Below are 16720 nucleotides of genomic sequence, written 5' to 3'. Positions count from 1 at the left end.
GTCTATCGAAATCTTTTACCAATGTTATAATTTGGGTTGTCTGCCTTATTAATGATTTATAGAGGTTCTTTATAAACACTGGATAAAATTCCTTTTCCAGATATATGAATTGCAAATATTTGTTCTCATTCAAAGCAGTCTTTTGGGCTCCTGGGTGGCTCAGTGGGTTAAAGCCTCTGCCTTCGGCTCAGGTCATGATCCCAGAGCCCTGGGATGGAGCACTGCATCGGGCTTCACTTTCTCTCCTTTTGCCTACCTCTCTGCCTACTTGTGATCTCTGTCAAATAAATAAATAAAATCTTTTTTAAAAAAGCAGTCTTTTAAAGTGCAGAAGTTTCTAATTTTTATTAAGTCTAATTTAACATTTGAAAATGTTTATACTTAGTACCTTTTGTATCATTCATAAGACTCAATCCTTTCTCCTTCAGACTGAGAATAACACATGACTGTCTGCTTTCTACTTCTGTCATAATGTTGGATTTGAGGTGTTAGCCAATGCAGTAGGTCAAAGAAAGAAATTAAGAAGGAAAGAAAGAAGGCAGGCAGGAAGGAAGAAAGAAATGGCATACTGACTGGAAAGGAAGAAATAAAGAAATAAAACTATCTTTATTCAATGATCACATTATAGAAAATTCTTAAAATGTAACCAAAAGACTACTAGCAGTAGTATGGGAATTTAGAAAGGCTACCAGATACTAAGGGAATACAAAAAACTGTACTTCTACATATGAGCAATGAATAAGTAGAAAATGATTTTTAATCCTATTTGTAACATCAAAAACCATAAAATATTAAGATATAAACTTGACAAAGTATGTACATGACATGTACACTACAAAATTAAAAACAGTTCTTTGAAACATCTTTGAAAATAAGGTAAATAATTTATACTAACCAATTTCAAACCACACATAAATCTACAGTAAGAAAGGCAGTATGGTACTGACATAGGGACAGACTTACAAACCAACAGAAGAGTCCAGAAATAGATCCACATATATCTCACCAGTTGACTCCCAATATAAAATGGCAAGGTAATGCAATGGGCAAGGAATAAAGGACATCAAATGCAATATGGAAAGTATAATCTTTTCAACTAATGATACCAAATCAACTGTGTATTCATCAAGAAACCTAGATCCCTATCTCATACATATGCTATTAACCCCTAAAAATAGATCACAGACCTAAATATAAGAACTATAAAACTTCTAGGAGAAAACTTCTATGGTCTGCTTTTCTTCATATAACAACACTTTACTGATATCTTCGTATATTAATAAATATACATCTTTAATACTTCTTAAAAGGTAGGAAAAATAAAGGACAAAGAGAATCCTTAAAACCTTTTAAACATGTCTTCATTTTTAAAATCAAATTTCAAAACCCATGATTTCCTTATTCACAGAGTCAATCTCTCTTCAACTGAAATACAGAAATATTCAAAGGAAAAGAAAAAAAACTTCTTTACCCTCTTTTCATATGGTTTCAATAGAATGAGGCTGTAGGGAACTTCGGTTTTTCCCTCAGTAACTATTTTCTTAGTGCTATGCTAAAGCCATAAATAATAAAATAAATCTGCCTAAAATATATTAATACCATCCATAACTTTTAAATATAAAAGAGTTACCAGAAGATCATGAAAATATGAGAAATAGTCTGTACTGCTATATGGTCTGGAAGCGGCCTGCCCTGACTGATAAAGATTCATAATGCAGCACATAGGATTACAAAATTTTTTAATTATAATAAAACAAATTGAAAATATTCTAAGCATAAATCCCCCCCCCAATAATTTAGAGAATATATAAGAAATATATTACTAACTCTTGGTAATGAGTTATGGTTAACAAAATGATAAATAAAAAGAAGAGTCAATTATAGTATATTAATTTAACCATCATGGCTTTCCATAACACCAAATGAAAGGCAACCCATAATGCAATGCTACTGTCCACGTATTATTTGTTGTACATAACAAATTATCTCAAGACTCATTTAAAACAATGAACATTTACTATCTAACAGTTATTATGGGTCAGCAATCTAGGCAGCTAAACTGGGTACCTCTGGCTCATGGTCTGTCACAAGGCTGCAGTCAATACTACTGGCCAGGTTATAGGATCATCTAAAGGCTTGACTCTGTTTAAAAGGGAGGAATGAGGAATTTGCTTCTAAGCTCACTCAGGTGGCTATGGGCAAGTCTTGCTCCCTCGCCACAAGGGTCTCTCCATAGGGCTGCTCACAACAATAGCAACCTTTTGTGTGTTTTGTTTTGTTTTAATATCCTCCCTTCTCTTAGGTACAATTCAATGGTTTTTCACATATTCACAGAATTGTGCAACCATCAGCACAATCAATTTTAGGACATTTCATCATCCTAAAAAGAAACAATACGGATTGTCAAATCTCTCATCTACCCCCAACCCAACTCCCAGCTCTAGGCAATCACTGCTATATTTTCTCACTGTATAAATTTGTGTATTCTGGAAATTTTGTATAAATATAACCATACAATATGCAGCCTTTTGTGACTCACTTTTATGATTTAGCATCATGTTTTCAAGGTTCATCTATTTATGTTGTAGCATGAATCTGTACTTCATTCCTTTTATGGCTGAGTAATATCTCCCTGTATATGCAAACCACATTTTATTTATTCATACATTTGTTTCTATTTTTTGGCTATTATGAATATTGACACTGAACATCTGCATACAAGTTTTGGTGTGAATATATATTTTAATTTTTCTTTGGGTATAAACCTAGGAGTGTAGTTGCTGTGCCATTTGCAATCCCTATGTTCAGCTGTTTGAGGAAGTACCGACTGTTTCCCAAAGTAGTTCCATCACCTTGCATTCCTCATAACAGTGTATGAAGATTCTAATTTCTCCTCTATCTCCTCAACACTTGCTATTATCTTTTTGACTACATCCATCCCTGTGAGTATGACATGGTATTTCATTGTGGTATTCATTTGCATTTCCCTGGTGGCTAATGAAATCAAGCTTCTTTTCAGGTGCTTATGGGCCATTTGTACATCTTGTCTGAAGAAATGTCCATTCAAATCCTTTGTTTAAAATGAGTTCTTGTTCCTTTTATTGTTGAGCTGTAAGTCTTCTTTACATGCTCTAGACTTTTCTTATTAGGCATATGATTTGCTCATACCAAATTAACAGACAGCATATAGACAGGAGAGCAGTAGGAACTCTCATACACTGCAGGGAGGAAACTAAAACCGCACAACCACAACAGAAAGTAACTTGGCAATATTTAGGAAATTACAGATACCCAAACCTACAAGCAGCAACCCCAATCCTAGCTGTTTACCTCAGTGAAATCTTTACACTTCGTAAAAACATAGGTGGAACCTTAGTGGGGGGAGAAATATGAATGAAACATAGTAACCTAAGTGGAAAAGTCTCAGAAAAAATCCACATAGTATGATCCCATTTATATAAGGTTCAAGAACATGTAAAAGTAAACAATGTTTGGGGGAGTTGTATACACATAAAATAGGTTTATGAAGAAAAGCAAAGAAATGATAGAATTCAGTACGTACTTACTTCCAAAGGAAAGGAAAAGGGGTGTCTAATCAGGAAGGGGCACACAGATTTCAATGGTGTGATAATATTCTATGTTTTTGAGGTTTATGTATGCAAATTACACATTTTTGTTCGTGTAACATATTTCATAAATATTTTTTCAGAGAGCTACACTGACATCTGAAGATCTAATATACACACTGAAGAAATTTCATTCCAATACACTTAATGCAGATGAAGAGTATTAGTGAACCAAAAACTACATGTAAACAATATTATCAATTACTTTTAACCCAAAAAAGTGTATGCTTTGTAGAACTGAGAATATGGATTCCCTACCTTTTCCTGCTTCTTCATACCTTTCTGTAAGCCTGTCTTCCTGACCCAACATTTATCACAATAATCTAGATTACATACCACCTCCTCTAGGAGGTTCTGCCATTCAATCTATCAACTGATGGGTTCTCATCCTCCTCTCAATTTCCACGGTATTTGTATTACTTCAAGGCCCTCATCACATAATCCCTAGAATGCATATGATTTAACTTTTCTGTCAAATATAAGCACCTGAAGATCTAGAACACTGATTACAAGAGTCTGGCTCATAAAAGACACTCAATTTTTTGTTGACTATTGACTGAATGAATGTATGAATTTGAAATTCAGGAATTTCAGAGAGAGGTGAGTAAAAGATTTGGCCTAGTTTTCTTTAAAACTCTCAAAAACTATAAAAAATTAAAAACTATACTCCTTGGAAAAGAATTTCAACACTGAAATTCTTCAAGATATAGCAAATACAAGATTAACAGTGGTCGGTTAAAATATAAAATGTTTAGGGGCGCCTGGGAGGCTCAGTGTGTTAAAGCCTCTGCCTTCCGCTCAGGTCATGATCTCAGGGTCCTGGAATCAAGCCCCGCATTGGGCTCTCTGCTCAGCAGGGAGCCTGCTTCCCCCCCTCCTTTGCCTGCCTCTCTGCCTACTTGTGATCTCTGTCAAATAAATAAATAAATAATCTTAAAAAAAACAATATCAGCATGCACTAGTTTAAAAAAATAATAAAAAAATATAAAATGTTTATACTGCATACATTGATTATTTTCCATATTCACAGGGGACCAAATCATAGGTTAACAACTTCCTGAAAGATTATTTACCATCAGAACAGTCAACTGTCTTAGAACATATCTTAAAGTCAATCATATAACTGGAGGATAGGTAGAGTTTCATCTTCTATAGAAAAAAAAATAGCACATACATTTCCTGACCCAAATTTGTTACTTTTAGAAATTTGAGCAACTTTTTTTTTCTTTCAGATATTTAAATTGTTTACCAGAGAACCTTGGTGGCACAGATGGTTGAGCAACTGATTCCCAGTTTCTGCTCAGGTCATGGTCTCAGGGTCATGAGATGGAGCCCCTAGTCAGACTCCAGGCTCAGCATGGACACTCAGCAGACACTCTCTCCCTCTACCTGTGCCTCACCCTCCTCCTGTGCTTGCTCAAGTTCTCTCTAAAATAAATAAATGTTTTTTAAAATTTAAAAATTAAAAAAAAAATAAATTGTTTACAACCAAAAATACAAACCTAAACATTATGTGCCTATGGTAGAAAAGGAATTTCTTCATGGTGCAACCACAAATGAAACAGAGCTGTTCTTTAAGAACTAGCCACTACTGCTGATAATAGGGAGTCTTGAATGAATAAATTCATTCCTGTCTATGCATCTATAACTCCTTCCTAAAGCGAATTTAAAGACAAAAAAATGTTGAAGTAGGGTCACCAGATTCAGCAAATAAAAATACAGTAAGCCCAGTTAAACTTGAATTTCAGATAAATAATGGATTTTTTTTAGTAATGCATGCCTTATGCAATATTTATACTAAAAACTTTTTCACCATTAATCTAAAATTCAAATTTAAACTAAGTTATCTGTATTTTATGTAGTAACCCTAACTGAAGCCAAAAAACTGAGTAGTAATCAATCCAATTTCCTCACTTTGTAGCAGAAACTGAGACATAAAAATATGTGACTTACCTAAACCTATACCAAAGATTAAGGAAGTGAGTCTACTTTGAACAGAGAAAACGGGGTACCTGGGTGGCTCAGTTGTTAAGGGGCTGCCTTCGGCTCGGGTCATGATCCCAGGGTCCTGGGATCAAGGTCCGCATTGGGATCCCTGCTCATAGGGAAGCCTGCTCCTCCCTCTCCTACTCCTCCCTGCTTGTGTTCCCTCTCTGGTCTCTCTGTCAAATAAATAAAATCTTTAAAAAAAAAAAAAAAAAGGAAAAGAAAAGAGAAAACATATTCCATAGATCTCCTTGGGTTCCATTCATACTACTTTCAACCTCCAATCCTGGCTCACCTCACAGAAGCGCCAAGTGGACAAGCTGTAAAAAACTATGGTTTTCCAATAGCCAAACTATGGAAAGAACCTAGATGTCCATCAACAGATGAATGGATAAAGAAGATGTGGTATATATACACAATGGAATACTATGCAGCCATCAAAAGAAATGAAATCTTGCCATTTGCGACGACGTGGATGGAACTAGAGGGTATCATGCTTAGTGAAATAAGTCAATCGGAGAAAGACAACTATCACATGATCTCCCTGATACGAGGACATGGAGAAGCAACATGGGGGGTTAGGGGGATAGGAGAAGAATAAATGAAACAAGATGGGATTGGGAGGGAGACAAACCATAAATGACTCTTAATCTCACAAAACAAACTGGGGGTTGCTGGGGGGAGGTGGGATTGGGAGAGGGGGAGGGGGCTATGGACATTGGGGAGGGTATGTGGGGTATGTGCTATCGTGAGTGCTGTGAAGTGTGTAAACCTGGCGATTCACAGACCTGTACCCCTGGGGATAAAAATACATTATATGTTTATTAAAAAAAAAATTTGGAAGGGGAGGCAAACCATAAGAGACTATGGACTCTGAAAAACAACCTGAGGGTTTTGAAGGGTCAGGGGTGGGAGGTTGGGGGAACAGGTGGTGGGTAATGGGGAGGGCACGTTTTGCATGGAGCACTGGGTGTTGTGCAAAAACAATGAGTACTGTTACGCTGAAAAAATAAATAAAAATAAATTAAAAAACTATGGTTTTCCTCTTTCAATATCAAATTTCAAGTTTCAGTAAATCTCTTATCAACCCTAATCTCCGAAAACAACCAGGAAACTAAGCAATTTCTCTTAACTTAAAAAAAAAAATCATCCTAATAATTTCTGGTCTACAGACCACAATATGAAACAGGACCTCCTTTTCACCTAAACCCAGTTCTCTCAAAATTCAGGGTTTCAAAATTTGTAGTATGTTCATGTTATTACATGACTCTAACGATTTAAGTCATGTATTCTCCTAACATATATTTTTCAGAGTTAATGTCCTAATCCATTCAGTTGGGCCTAAATAAAAGTCTTGCAAAAAGTCTTCCACTCCCATTTTATACCTGAGCAAGTAAGTTAATAATGAGCGCTAGGTCTACTATAAGCATACACTTACACCCTTTGGGCCTGGAACGCAAGAAAAGATGGAAACAGAAAGATCCATCGGAAATTTGGGGGCCTTTCCCACGTCTATACGCGAAATATACCAATTGTCTCTCTAACTATATGACACACGATCGAACAAAATTGAAGGAAAAATAATAGAAAACTCCACATAAGCAAAAGATTCATCTTCCAGAGCCTATTAAATTAACAAACACTGAACACTTCCTCAACAGTGTAACCGTGCTTCTCAACCTGTGATCCCTGGGGGCCCTTTGGGGTATTGCAGTGGAACAGGAAGACAGAGAAGCAGACAAAGGTTTCAAGTTTCTTTTCTTTTTTTTCTAACTAACTGGGCTTTCAGAAGAGGTTCTAAGAAAGGTTTCGTTGCATCAGAAAAGCCTGGGGGCGGTGGAAAGCAGCAGCACAAACCATTACGACTTTGTATAGTAAGTTTTCTATTAGAAACTTCACCCAGGTGAACAAGAAGCCAAATCGAGTCAGATGAAAAATTCAAAAACAGGAACTTAGCAATTAAAAGACAGGCATCTACTTAAACTTTCCCTCTGGCAGTTTCCAAAGCATGCAGGTCTTTCTCGAGATCGCACACGTCAGAAGTGGAAGGTCCTCACAGATCACCTAGCCCGACGTTCTCTACAGATGTGGAAACTCAGGCCAGGGCCAGGGCCACGGCTTAGGCTCACTTGCCCAAGGTCTCACAGCCCGCGTGGGCTGGCGACTTTAACAGGGACTTCACGCTGGCAGCCCCACACCCTAAGCGCCCGACGGATCCTGCAGCTCCCGGCTCGGCCCGATCCCAGGGACAGCCTCGAGCAGCCGGAACAGAAGGGCCCACAACCCGGGGTCGCTGCCGCCTTTCGCCGACTCCACGCCGGAGCCGCGACCCAAGGCGCTGCAGAGCCCTGGCCTCGGCTGCCGCCCCCGCCCACCCCACCTGTCGCAGACAGCACAGCCGGCAGCCACACCCCCTGCCGGGGCCGGGGGCTCTCTCGGCCCGGTCGGCTGCGGGCAGCGGCTCCTGCAAGTGGCGTGAGGTACGCCCGTTCCGAGGCAGCAGGGGTTACCTCAGGTGGGCGCTGAGCTCGCGGCTGGGCCGTCCGGGCCCGCCAGAAGCATGCCGGACACCAGGATGCAGCAGGCCAGCAGCTCGGCCGCCACCGGGCCTGTTTACACCCCTCTGCCGGAGGACGCCACGGCCCCGTCACGTGACATGCGCGTCACGTGTTCGCCCGCGGGCGGAGGTTGTGGAGCTGTTGCCTGGCAACGACGGGTGCGCTAAGGGGCGGGTGAGGAGCAGCGGCGGCTGTGGCGGCTGCGGCGGCTTCTGCTTCCTTGGTCTCTGCAAGGCCCGCGGGTCGTAAGCTGTCAGGCCGCGGAAGGGGAAAGAGCGTTCCTGTTTCCCACCGTTCCTGTTTCCCACCGTCCCTTTGTGAGCCCTGGGCTCGACCGCTTATATTATTAGTGTTTTGGGAAAGGAGAAGGGAATTCGGTCAGGTATTCTGATGTTGACCTTGGAGAAAAAAAAATGGCAAACGAAGGCGGAGTGTTTGTTTACCTTAAGGAATATTTCTGTTTACTTTCGCTCCCTAACCTGGAGTGAATGGCTATTCCACAGCCTACCCGACCCTGACTCCCATCCTAGAATGGGTGTGAGGAAGGCTTATGGGACTTCATCTTCTATTTTAAATTATATTTTATTATAATTTTCATGAGAATTAGTTTTTGCATCTATAAATACACACATACCTAAATAAATATTTGATTCGGGGGCACCTGGGTGCCTCAGTGGGTTAAAGCGTCTGCCTTCAGCTCGGGTCATGATCTCAGGGTCCTGGGATCGAGCCCAGCGTCTAGCTCTCTGCTCAGCGGGGAGCCTGCTTTCTCCTCCTCTCTCTCTGCCTGCCTCTCTGCTACTTGTGATCTCTGTCAGTCAGATGAATAAATAAAATCTTTAAAAATATATTTGATTCAGCATTCAGGTTTTGTTCACAGCAAACTTTACTGATTATAGCTGATACTTGTTTTTAGTAACTATTTCTACCAAGTCATTTTCCTCCATCAGACTTTACAGAAGTAGTTTCAGCCACTGCCAATTTCTCCCATAATAGTCATTATAAATTGCATAAAAGCCTGATAATCTGTACTATTTCTTAGGAAGTTAATGAGAATTGTGACCCAATACCTTCAAATATTCCAGAATTGTCCAGGAATGATCTATTGCATAATTAATTCCTCCATACAATCCTGGTCATGTTGCATACATGGCTAAGAGCAAACTGACAGAGTCAAAACAGTGGGCTCATTTTATCCTTCCAGTCAGTGCAAGGTCAATCATCCTCTTCATTAACACACCTAAAAGGCAACACTACAAAGAGAAGAAAATACAGTGATGAATTTTCTCCATACTCATCTTTTACTATAGAAAATAGGTTGCAAGGCCAGTTGCCACAACCTGCTTGACTTTTTTCTACTGCTTCTGGCTGCAGATGTTCCATGAAGGCAGGGAGAGTATCTTTCACTGGTATACTTTATGCCTCGACCACGCCTGAGAAGAAAAGGTTGGCTAATCTATGGCTTGTGGATCTGTAAGAAGTGGTAAAGACCCTTCAGATATCCAGAGGGATCTGTAAGTTAGGCAGTACTCATGGAGACAATGCTAGTATGAGTCCTGGCTCAGCCATTATCTATCTAGGCAATTTACTTCACATTTCTGAATCTCATCATCTACCTAAAAGAAAGATAGTAGCTACTGAATAGTTTCGAAGATGAAATGAAATAATGCTGGCCTAGCACTTTAAAGTGCCCAATACATACAGTGCTCAATAAATATTAACCATATATGACCTTTAGCAAGAGGTAGTGATATAGGAGGTCAGAGTCCTGAGGGAAAGGCAACTGACAGCTTGAATGGGTTCAGGTCCTGGGTCTGGACTCTTGCCACCTGGACTGGAGTTGAGCATTGCCAGCAAGGAAACTAAGCACAACCACAAAAAAAAATCTTTGCATTTAGAATGGAAGGCTATCAATAAGGGAATTTCTCATGGATGACCAGGTCTTCACTCCAAGGGGAGTATTGGTCATATGGCAGCAGGTTAATTCCACATTATGTTTGTGGTGATGGCAGCAGGTTAATTCCACATTATGTTTGTGGTGAGGCACCTGTCCGCTGCCTCAGCCCACATAGGAAAATTGCCTGCCCTCTCCTAGTGGGAAAGAAAGAAGTCACCACCAAACAGCTGAACATATCTAGTTTTTCAGTTAGGGTTTCACTGCTAACAAAATGCATTAGTAGGTACGATAAGATATACTATAATTATTGCTGTAATTACATATGACTCTATAACAGCATATCATCCAACACAATGTGTATACTAGAGTTCTCCCTAGAGTGATGAACACAAGGAATAATAGGAGACTTGCAAACAGAGAAAGAGGTGAATAATCACCTCTTAACCATCATAACAAAGCTATGATGTGGTAAAGCCAGCCTCGTATTTATGTCTCCTGACTCCAAGTCTAAACGTCTTTTCATTAATAATCATCAAAATGTGGTTTCACTATATCTGTTTATTCTCTCTTGATTTTGGCCTTCCTAGCTATGCTAAATGACAGTCTTGATTCACATAGTATTTTTCATATTTCAAAAGTAGACCCAATAGGATATTCAGATTGATTAGAGGTATTTGTTAAAGAACGGAGCGAAGGATGACTCCAAGGTTTTTGGCCTGTACAACCAAAGGAATGGAAGTGTCATTTACTTAGATGGAGAAGGGTGTGAAAATTAAAGGAAACCTCACTAAAACGGAGTTGGGATGGGGCGCCTGGGTGGCTCAATGGGTTAAGCTTCTGCCTTCGGCTCAGATCATGATCTCAGGATCCTGGAATAGAGCTCTGGCTCTTGTTCTTTCCCCCCGTCTGCCTCCCGTCTGGAATAGAGGAATTGGGCTCTCTGCTCATCAGGGAGCCTACTTCCCCCCACCCCTGCCTCTCTGCCTACCTGTGATCTCTGTCAAATAAATAAATTTTAAAAAATAATAATAATCTTTAAAATGGAGTTGGGAAACCAGAAGAGGGAGCTCTTGTGCCATATCACTCATCAATAACTGGAAGAATTACCTATTACCTCAACAGGAAAACCGGATAACAGAAAAGAATTATCAATTACAGGTCCCAATAGGAAAAGATGTACAGCATATCTCCTATATGAAAGTATGCCAGCAATTCAGCCAATAAGAAACCCTCATCACTGGGGCACTTGGGTGGCTCAGTGGGTCAAAGCCTCTGCTTTCTGCTCAGGTCAAGATCTCAGGGTCCTTTGATGAGTCCTGCACCAGCTCTCTGGTCAGCAGGGAGTGTGCTTCCTCGCCTCTCTCTTCCTGCCTCTCTGCTTACTTGGGATCTCTGTCAAATAAATAAATAAAATCTTAGGGGGAAAAAAAAAAACCCTCATCACTCTGAATTCTTGCTTTTCGCCAATGGACTTCTGTTTAAAAAAAAAATCCTAACTTCCTCCTTCATCTCCATAAAATGTTCCTCTTTTCTATGACGAGCCTAAGGTTTTTGCTAAACCTTGGTTCTCCTGAATTGCAATTCTCTGCCATTCCCAAATAAATTCACTTTTGCGGTAAAATAACTGACTTACATTTTTAAAGTCAAAAAAGGGTTATGTGCAGGCTGGGAGGAAAAAAAATCAAGAATTTGATTTTGGACATGCTAAATTTGACATGCCTGTCTATTAGCCGTCCAAATAGAGGTGTACAGTTAGCAACTGCACAGAAGACACTGGAATTCTGAGGAGATACAGAGACATAAATTGATTGGTCGGTAGTATCTAAGGCTACAAGATTGGATGAGATCACATGGAAAAGCAACTTTCATACCTTCTGATCTCAACCCAGGATACAAAATACATTTTTCATACTGACCAAACACATGTATATAACTTAAAAGTTTCAAAAAGCAAATTTACCCTCTATAATTCACTATTTCTTTTCCACTTTATTCTGTTCCATTTTTTAAAACTTCTCCCAACTCATTTTTTTGACAGAGTAACAGTATGGCGTTACAATTTGAAAATCACTGAAAGTTGCTGACCAAGGACATTAATTGCATAATTGCAGGGGAAATAAAAGATCCAAAGGCTGCTGGTGTAGCACTTTGGAGATGGGAAAACTAGCAAAGAAAACAGCAGTAACAGCTAAAGGTAAGAGAAGAGGAATGAAATAGAGGAGTTCTAAAGGCTAAGTGAAGAAAACTTTTTAGGGAAAAGGTAGTGCCTCAGTGTGTCATTTCATTTGCTGCTGAGAAGTTGAGTAAAATGAGAAGTGACCTTTGGATTTAGCAATTGAGAGATCTTTGAGAACTTGAGAACAGAGCAATTAAGATAAAGTGGTAGGGATACAAGCCATATTGCAGAGATAGTAAACAGTGACAGGAAGCAGATTTCCTTTTGCTACAAACAGGGGAATGGAACAGCAGGCGAGAGATGTGGGGGTTAGGTATTTTGTTTATTTATACACTAATATAGAAGTGGTCCAGTGATGAGAAAATATCAATGCAGGATAGTGACAAACATAGGAAGGAAATCCTTGAGTTAGCTGGAAGGGTCATCCATAGATAGATGAGCTTGGGGTGTGGAAAGGTAATTTTTTGTTTGTTATTAGATGCATATAGAATTTCTTTTCCAGGGTGCCTGGGTGGCTCGGCCAATTAAGTATCTGATTCAATTTCAGCTCCAGTCATGATCTCAGAGTCCTGGGATTGGGGCTCCATGTGGGGTTTTGCACTCAGTATGGAGTTGACTCAGTATGGAGTAAAAAAAAAAAGGATTTCTTTTCCAATTGTTCCTAGTTTAATAAAATAAGAAGTTGAGAGTGAAGACAGGGAGAGGGGTGTTGGTTATTTGAGAAGAGGATAAAAATCATCCAGGAGAGCTACATCCCAGCCCAGCCCTATGAATTCCTATGAATGATGATGATGATGATGATGATGATGATGATGATGATGATGATTATCTGTCTCCTGGTTTCCATCGTTGCCTTCTCCAATGTTTTTCTATACAGTCACCAAACTGATTTTTTAAAACTTAAGTCCAATTATGTAAACCTCCAATATCATCCCAATTCAGATAAAATCCAAAGTTCATGCCTATCAAGTCTTCCATGATGTAGCTCCTTATTTCCTGTTTTCCCCCTTACTTGCTTTGTTCTAGCTACCAGACTTCCTTGCTATTTCTTGGTTTCCTCAGGCTTAGAACACTTCCCCCATTTCCTCACTTCCTTTGTGACTTTACATAAATGTAACTTTCTCATAGTGGAGGTCTCTGACCACCCTTTCTAAAACAACTCCTATCTGTGTGTCACTCTATTGTGCTCGGCTTTTGTTCTTAGCCCTTAATACCATCAGTGGCAGACATTTACAACTCATTGAATATCCATTCCCCACCACCCACCTAACTCTGGCAAATGGGTAAGGCCATATGACTAGCTCTAACCAATGGGTTGTGAGCAGAATGTATATACACTTCTACACAAAGTCAATGAAAAGTCAATGAGCAACCCTCTAGCCCTCTCTCCCCTGCTGCAGCAACCCTAGAGAATACACGTTGCATTGGCAAAATCATAAAATGGAATTAGCCTGAATCAGCCTGAATCGCCTCATCAGGGAGCTACCCTGGGAAGTTGCTTGGCTCACTAGATTTTTCATGGATGAGGAATAAAAGTTAATCTGTTACCACAGCAATATATACAATCTGTTATGGTCTGAACTGTCTCCCCCCAAAATTTATATGTTGAACCCCTAACCTCTGGAGGCCAACAGTGAGGTGGTCCTGGCCAACTATCAGGGAGTCAGAGACTTGTCCTGGCAGCACTCTGCAAGAAGCCAGATCAAACCAGACAGATCCAAGATGGAGGAGACCATGACAGGAAACCTCTGACCAAATTAGGAAGAAAAAGCACGAAACACAGCTTATTGCCCCCAAGTAATAACTATTCTGCTCCCTAGTTAACAATTATCTATAAAAAATAGAAACCCAAGACACAAAAAGATGGAAAAAACATTCCATGTTCATGGATTGGAAGAATAAACATTGTTAAAATGTCTATGCTGCCCAGAGCAATCTATACTTTCAATGCCATCCTGATCAAAACACCACCGGCATTTTTCAAAGTGCTGAAATAAACAATCCTAAAATTTGTATGGAACCAGAAAAGACCCCAAAACACTAAGGAAATGTTGAAAAAGAAAAACAAAGCTGGGGGCATCATGTTGCCTGATTTCAAGCTACATTACAAAGCTGTGATCACCAAGACAGCATGGTACTGGCACAAAAACAGACACATAGACCAGTGGAACAGAGTAGAGAGTCCAAATATGGACCCGCAACTCTATGGTCAAATAATCTTCGACAAAGCAGGAAAAAATATCCAGTGGAAAAAAAGACAGTCTCTTCAATGAATGGTGCTGGGAAAATTGGACAGCCATATGCAGAAGAATGAAACTGGACCATTCTCTTAAACCATACACAAAGATAAACTCAAAATGGATGAAAGACCTCAGTGTGAGACAGGAATCCATCAAAATCCTAGAGGAGAACATAGGCAGTAACCTCTTCGACATCGGTCATGGAACTTCTTTCCAGACACGTCTCCAAAGGCATGGGAAACAAAAGTGAAAATGAACTTTCGGGACTTCATCAAGATAAAAAGCTTCTGCACAGCAAAGGAAACAGTCAACAAGACAAAGAGGCAACCTATGGAATGGGAGAAGATATTTGTAAATGACACTACAGACAAAGGGCTGACATCCAAGATCTATAACAACTTCTCAAACTTAACACCCAAAAAACAGATAATCAAGTCAAAAAGTGGGCAGTAGACATGAACACACACTTCTCTAATGAAGACATACAAATGCCTATCAGACACATGAAAAAAATGTTCATCATTAGCCATCATGGAAATTCAAATCAAAACCACATTGAGATACCATCTTACACCAGTTAGAATGGCAAAAATTAACAAGACAAGAAACAACAAATGTTGGAGAGGATGTGGAGAAAGGGGAACCCTCCTACACCGTTCATGGGAATGCAAGTTGGAGCAGCCACTTTGGGAAACAGTGTGGAGATTCCTCAAAATATTAAAAATAGGGCTACTCTATGACCTGGAAATTGCACTACTGGGTATTTACGCCAAAGATACAGATATAGTGAAAAGAAGGGTCATATGTATACCCCAATGACATAGCAGAAATGTCCACAAAGCCAAACTGTGGAAAGAGCCAAGATGTTCTTCAACAGACAAATGGATAAAGAAGATGTGGTCCATATATACAATGGAGTGTTACTTAGCTATCAGAAAAGATGAATAAACAACTTTTGCATCAACATGGATGGAACTGGAGAAGATTAGGCTAAGTAAAATAAGTCAAGCAGAGAAAGTCGATTATCATATGGTTTCACTTATTTGTGGAACATAAGAGAGAGCCTGGAGGGCATTAGGAGAAGGAAGGGGAAAATGAAGGGGGGGAGGTTCAGAGAGGAAGACAAACCATGAGAGACTATGGACTCCGGGAAACAAATTGAGGGTTTTAGAGGAGAAGTGGGTAGGGGATGGGTTAGCCTGGTGATGGGTATTAAGGAGGATATGTATTGCATAGAGCACTGGGTGTTATACACAAGCAATGAATCATGCATGGAACACTACATCAAAAACCAATGATGTACTGTATGGTGACTAACATAATTAAAAAAGAGAGAGAGCGAGCGAGTTTTGGGGGGAGGGGCAGAGGAAGAGGGAATGAGAGTCACAAGCAGACTCTGCATCCCAATGCAAGGCTGGATCTTACAGTCTTGAGATTAGGACCTGAGCTGAAACCAAGAGTCAGATGCTTAACTGACTGTGCCACCCAGGAGCTTCTGCTTTCAATTTTTAAATCAACCCAAATACAAGGCAGAAAAAGCAATAATATCACTTAAAATTACTAGATCACTAAAAAGACTTAGCAGATTCTTAAAGTTTTTTCAATCATTCAACAAATATTAAGGGCTTCTCTGCAATGCTTGGGAACAAGGATGGACAGACAGGAGGGCAATTCCTACTCTGGTGGACTTGCCATCTTATGCAATTCAAAGGATCACAGAAATATCAAAATAATACTGTGGTACATTCTATGAAAGAAACGTATCTGGTAGGAAGAGGAATGGTACTGACTTAAACAAGAATACATAAGGGAAGTCTTCTTTCAGGAAGTAATGATGGAGTAAGCATCTGAAAAACCACTGGGTATTAAGGAGAAAGAAACAGGCTGGGAAAACTAAAAGAAAGTCAATGTGAGCAAATTCCAGAAAGCAGGGGGAAACCGTGCAATTTGAGAATGGAGAAATTGGTCAGGGCTAGATCACAGGGGCCTTACTAGGAAGAAGTATTAAGGATTTGGGTTTTTATTCTAAGAACATAAGAAGTCACTAATATATTTCAGGCACTGAAATGTGCTCAATTTTTGGTTCTCAAGTTCACAAGTGTAGAAAATGGGGTTATATAAAGGACACAGAAGTAACTCAAGAATCCCAGCTAGGAAGCTTAAGCAGTTACAACAGCTCAGGTGAAAGTTATGGTGATAGGGACAAGGGTAACTGCAGAGGAGTGGGTGAATTTGAC

General features: G+C 39.8%; 1 protein-coding gene across 3 annotated transcripts in view; it reads right to left on the bottom strand.

The window, feature by feature from the left end:
* Window positions 1–8249, bottom strand: part of MARCHF8 (membrane associated ring-CH-type finger 8) — a 130713-nt gene extending 122464 nt beyond the window's left edge. For 2 of the 3 annotated variants that reach the window (XM_046027403.1, XM_046027407.1), the window contains exon 1: window positions 8123–8249. The gene's annotated coding sequence lies outside the window, so the exon portion shown is untranslated. The other variant, XM_046027405.1, reaches the window with a different exon arrangement.
* Window positions 8250–16720: the final 8471 nt, after the last annotated feature.

Source organism: Meles meles, chromosome 13 (assembly GCF_922984935.1).
Source record: "Meles meles chromosome 13, mMelMel3.1 paternal haplotype, whole genome shotgun sequence".
NCBI classification, from domain to species: Eukaryota; Metazoa; Chordata; class Mammalia; order Carnivora; family Mustelidae; genus Meles; species Meles meles.
This window is presented reverse-complemented; position numbering and strand designations above follow the sequence as displayed.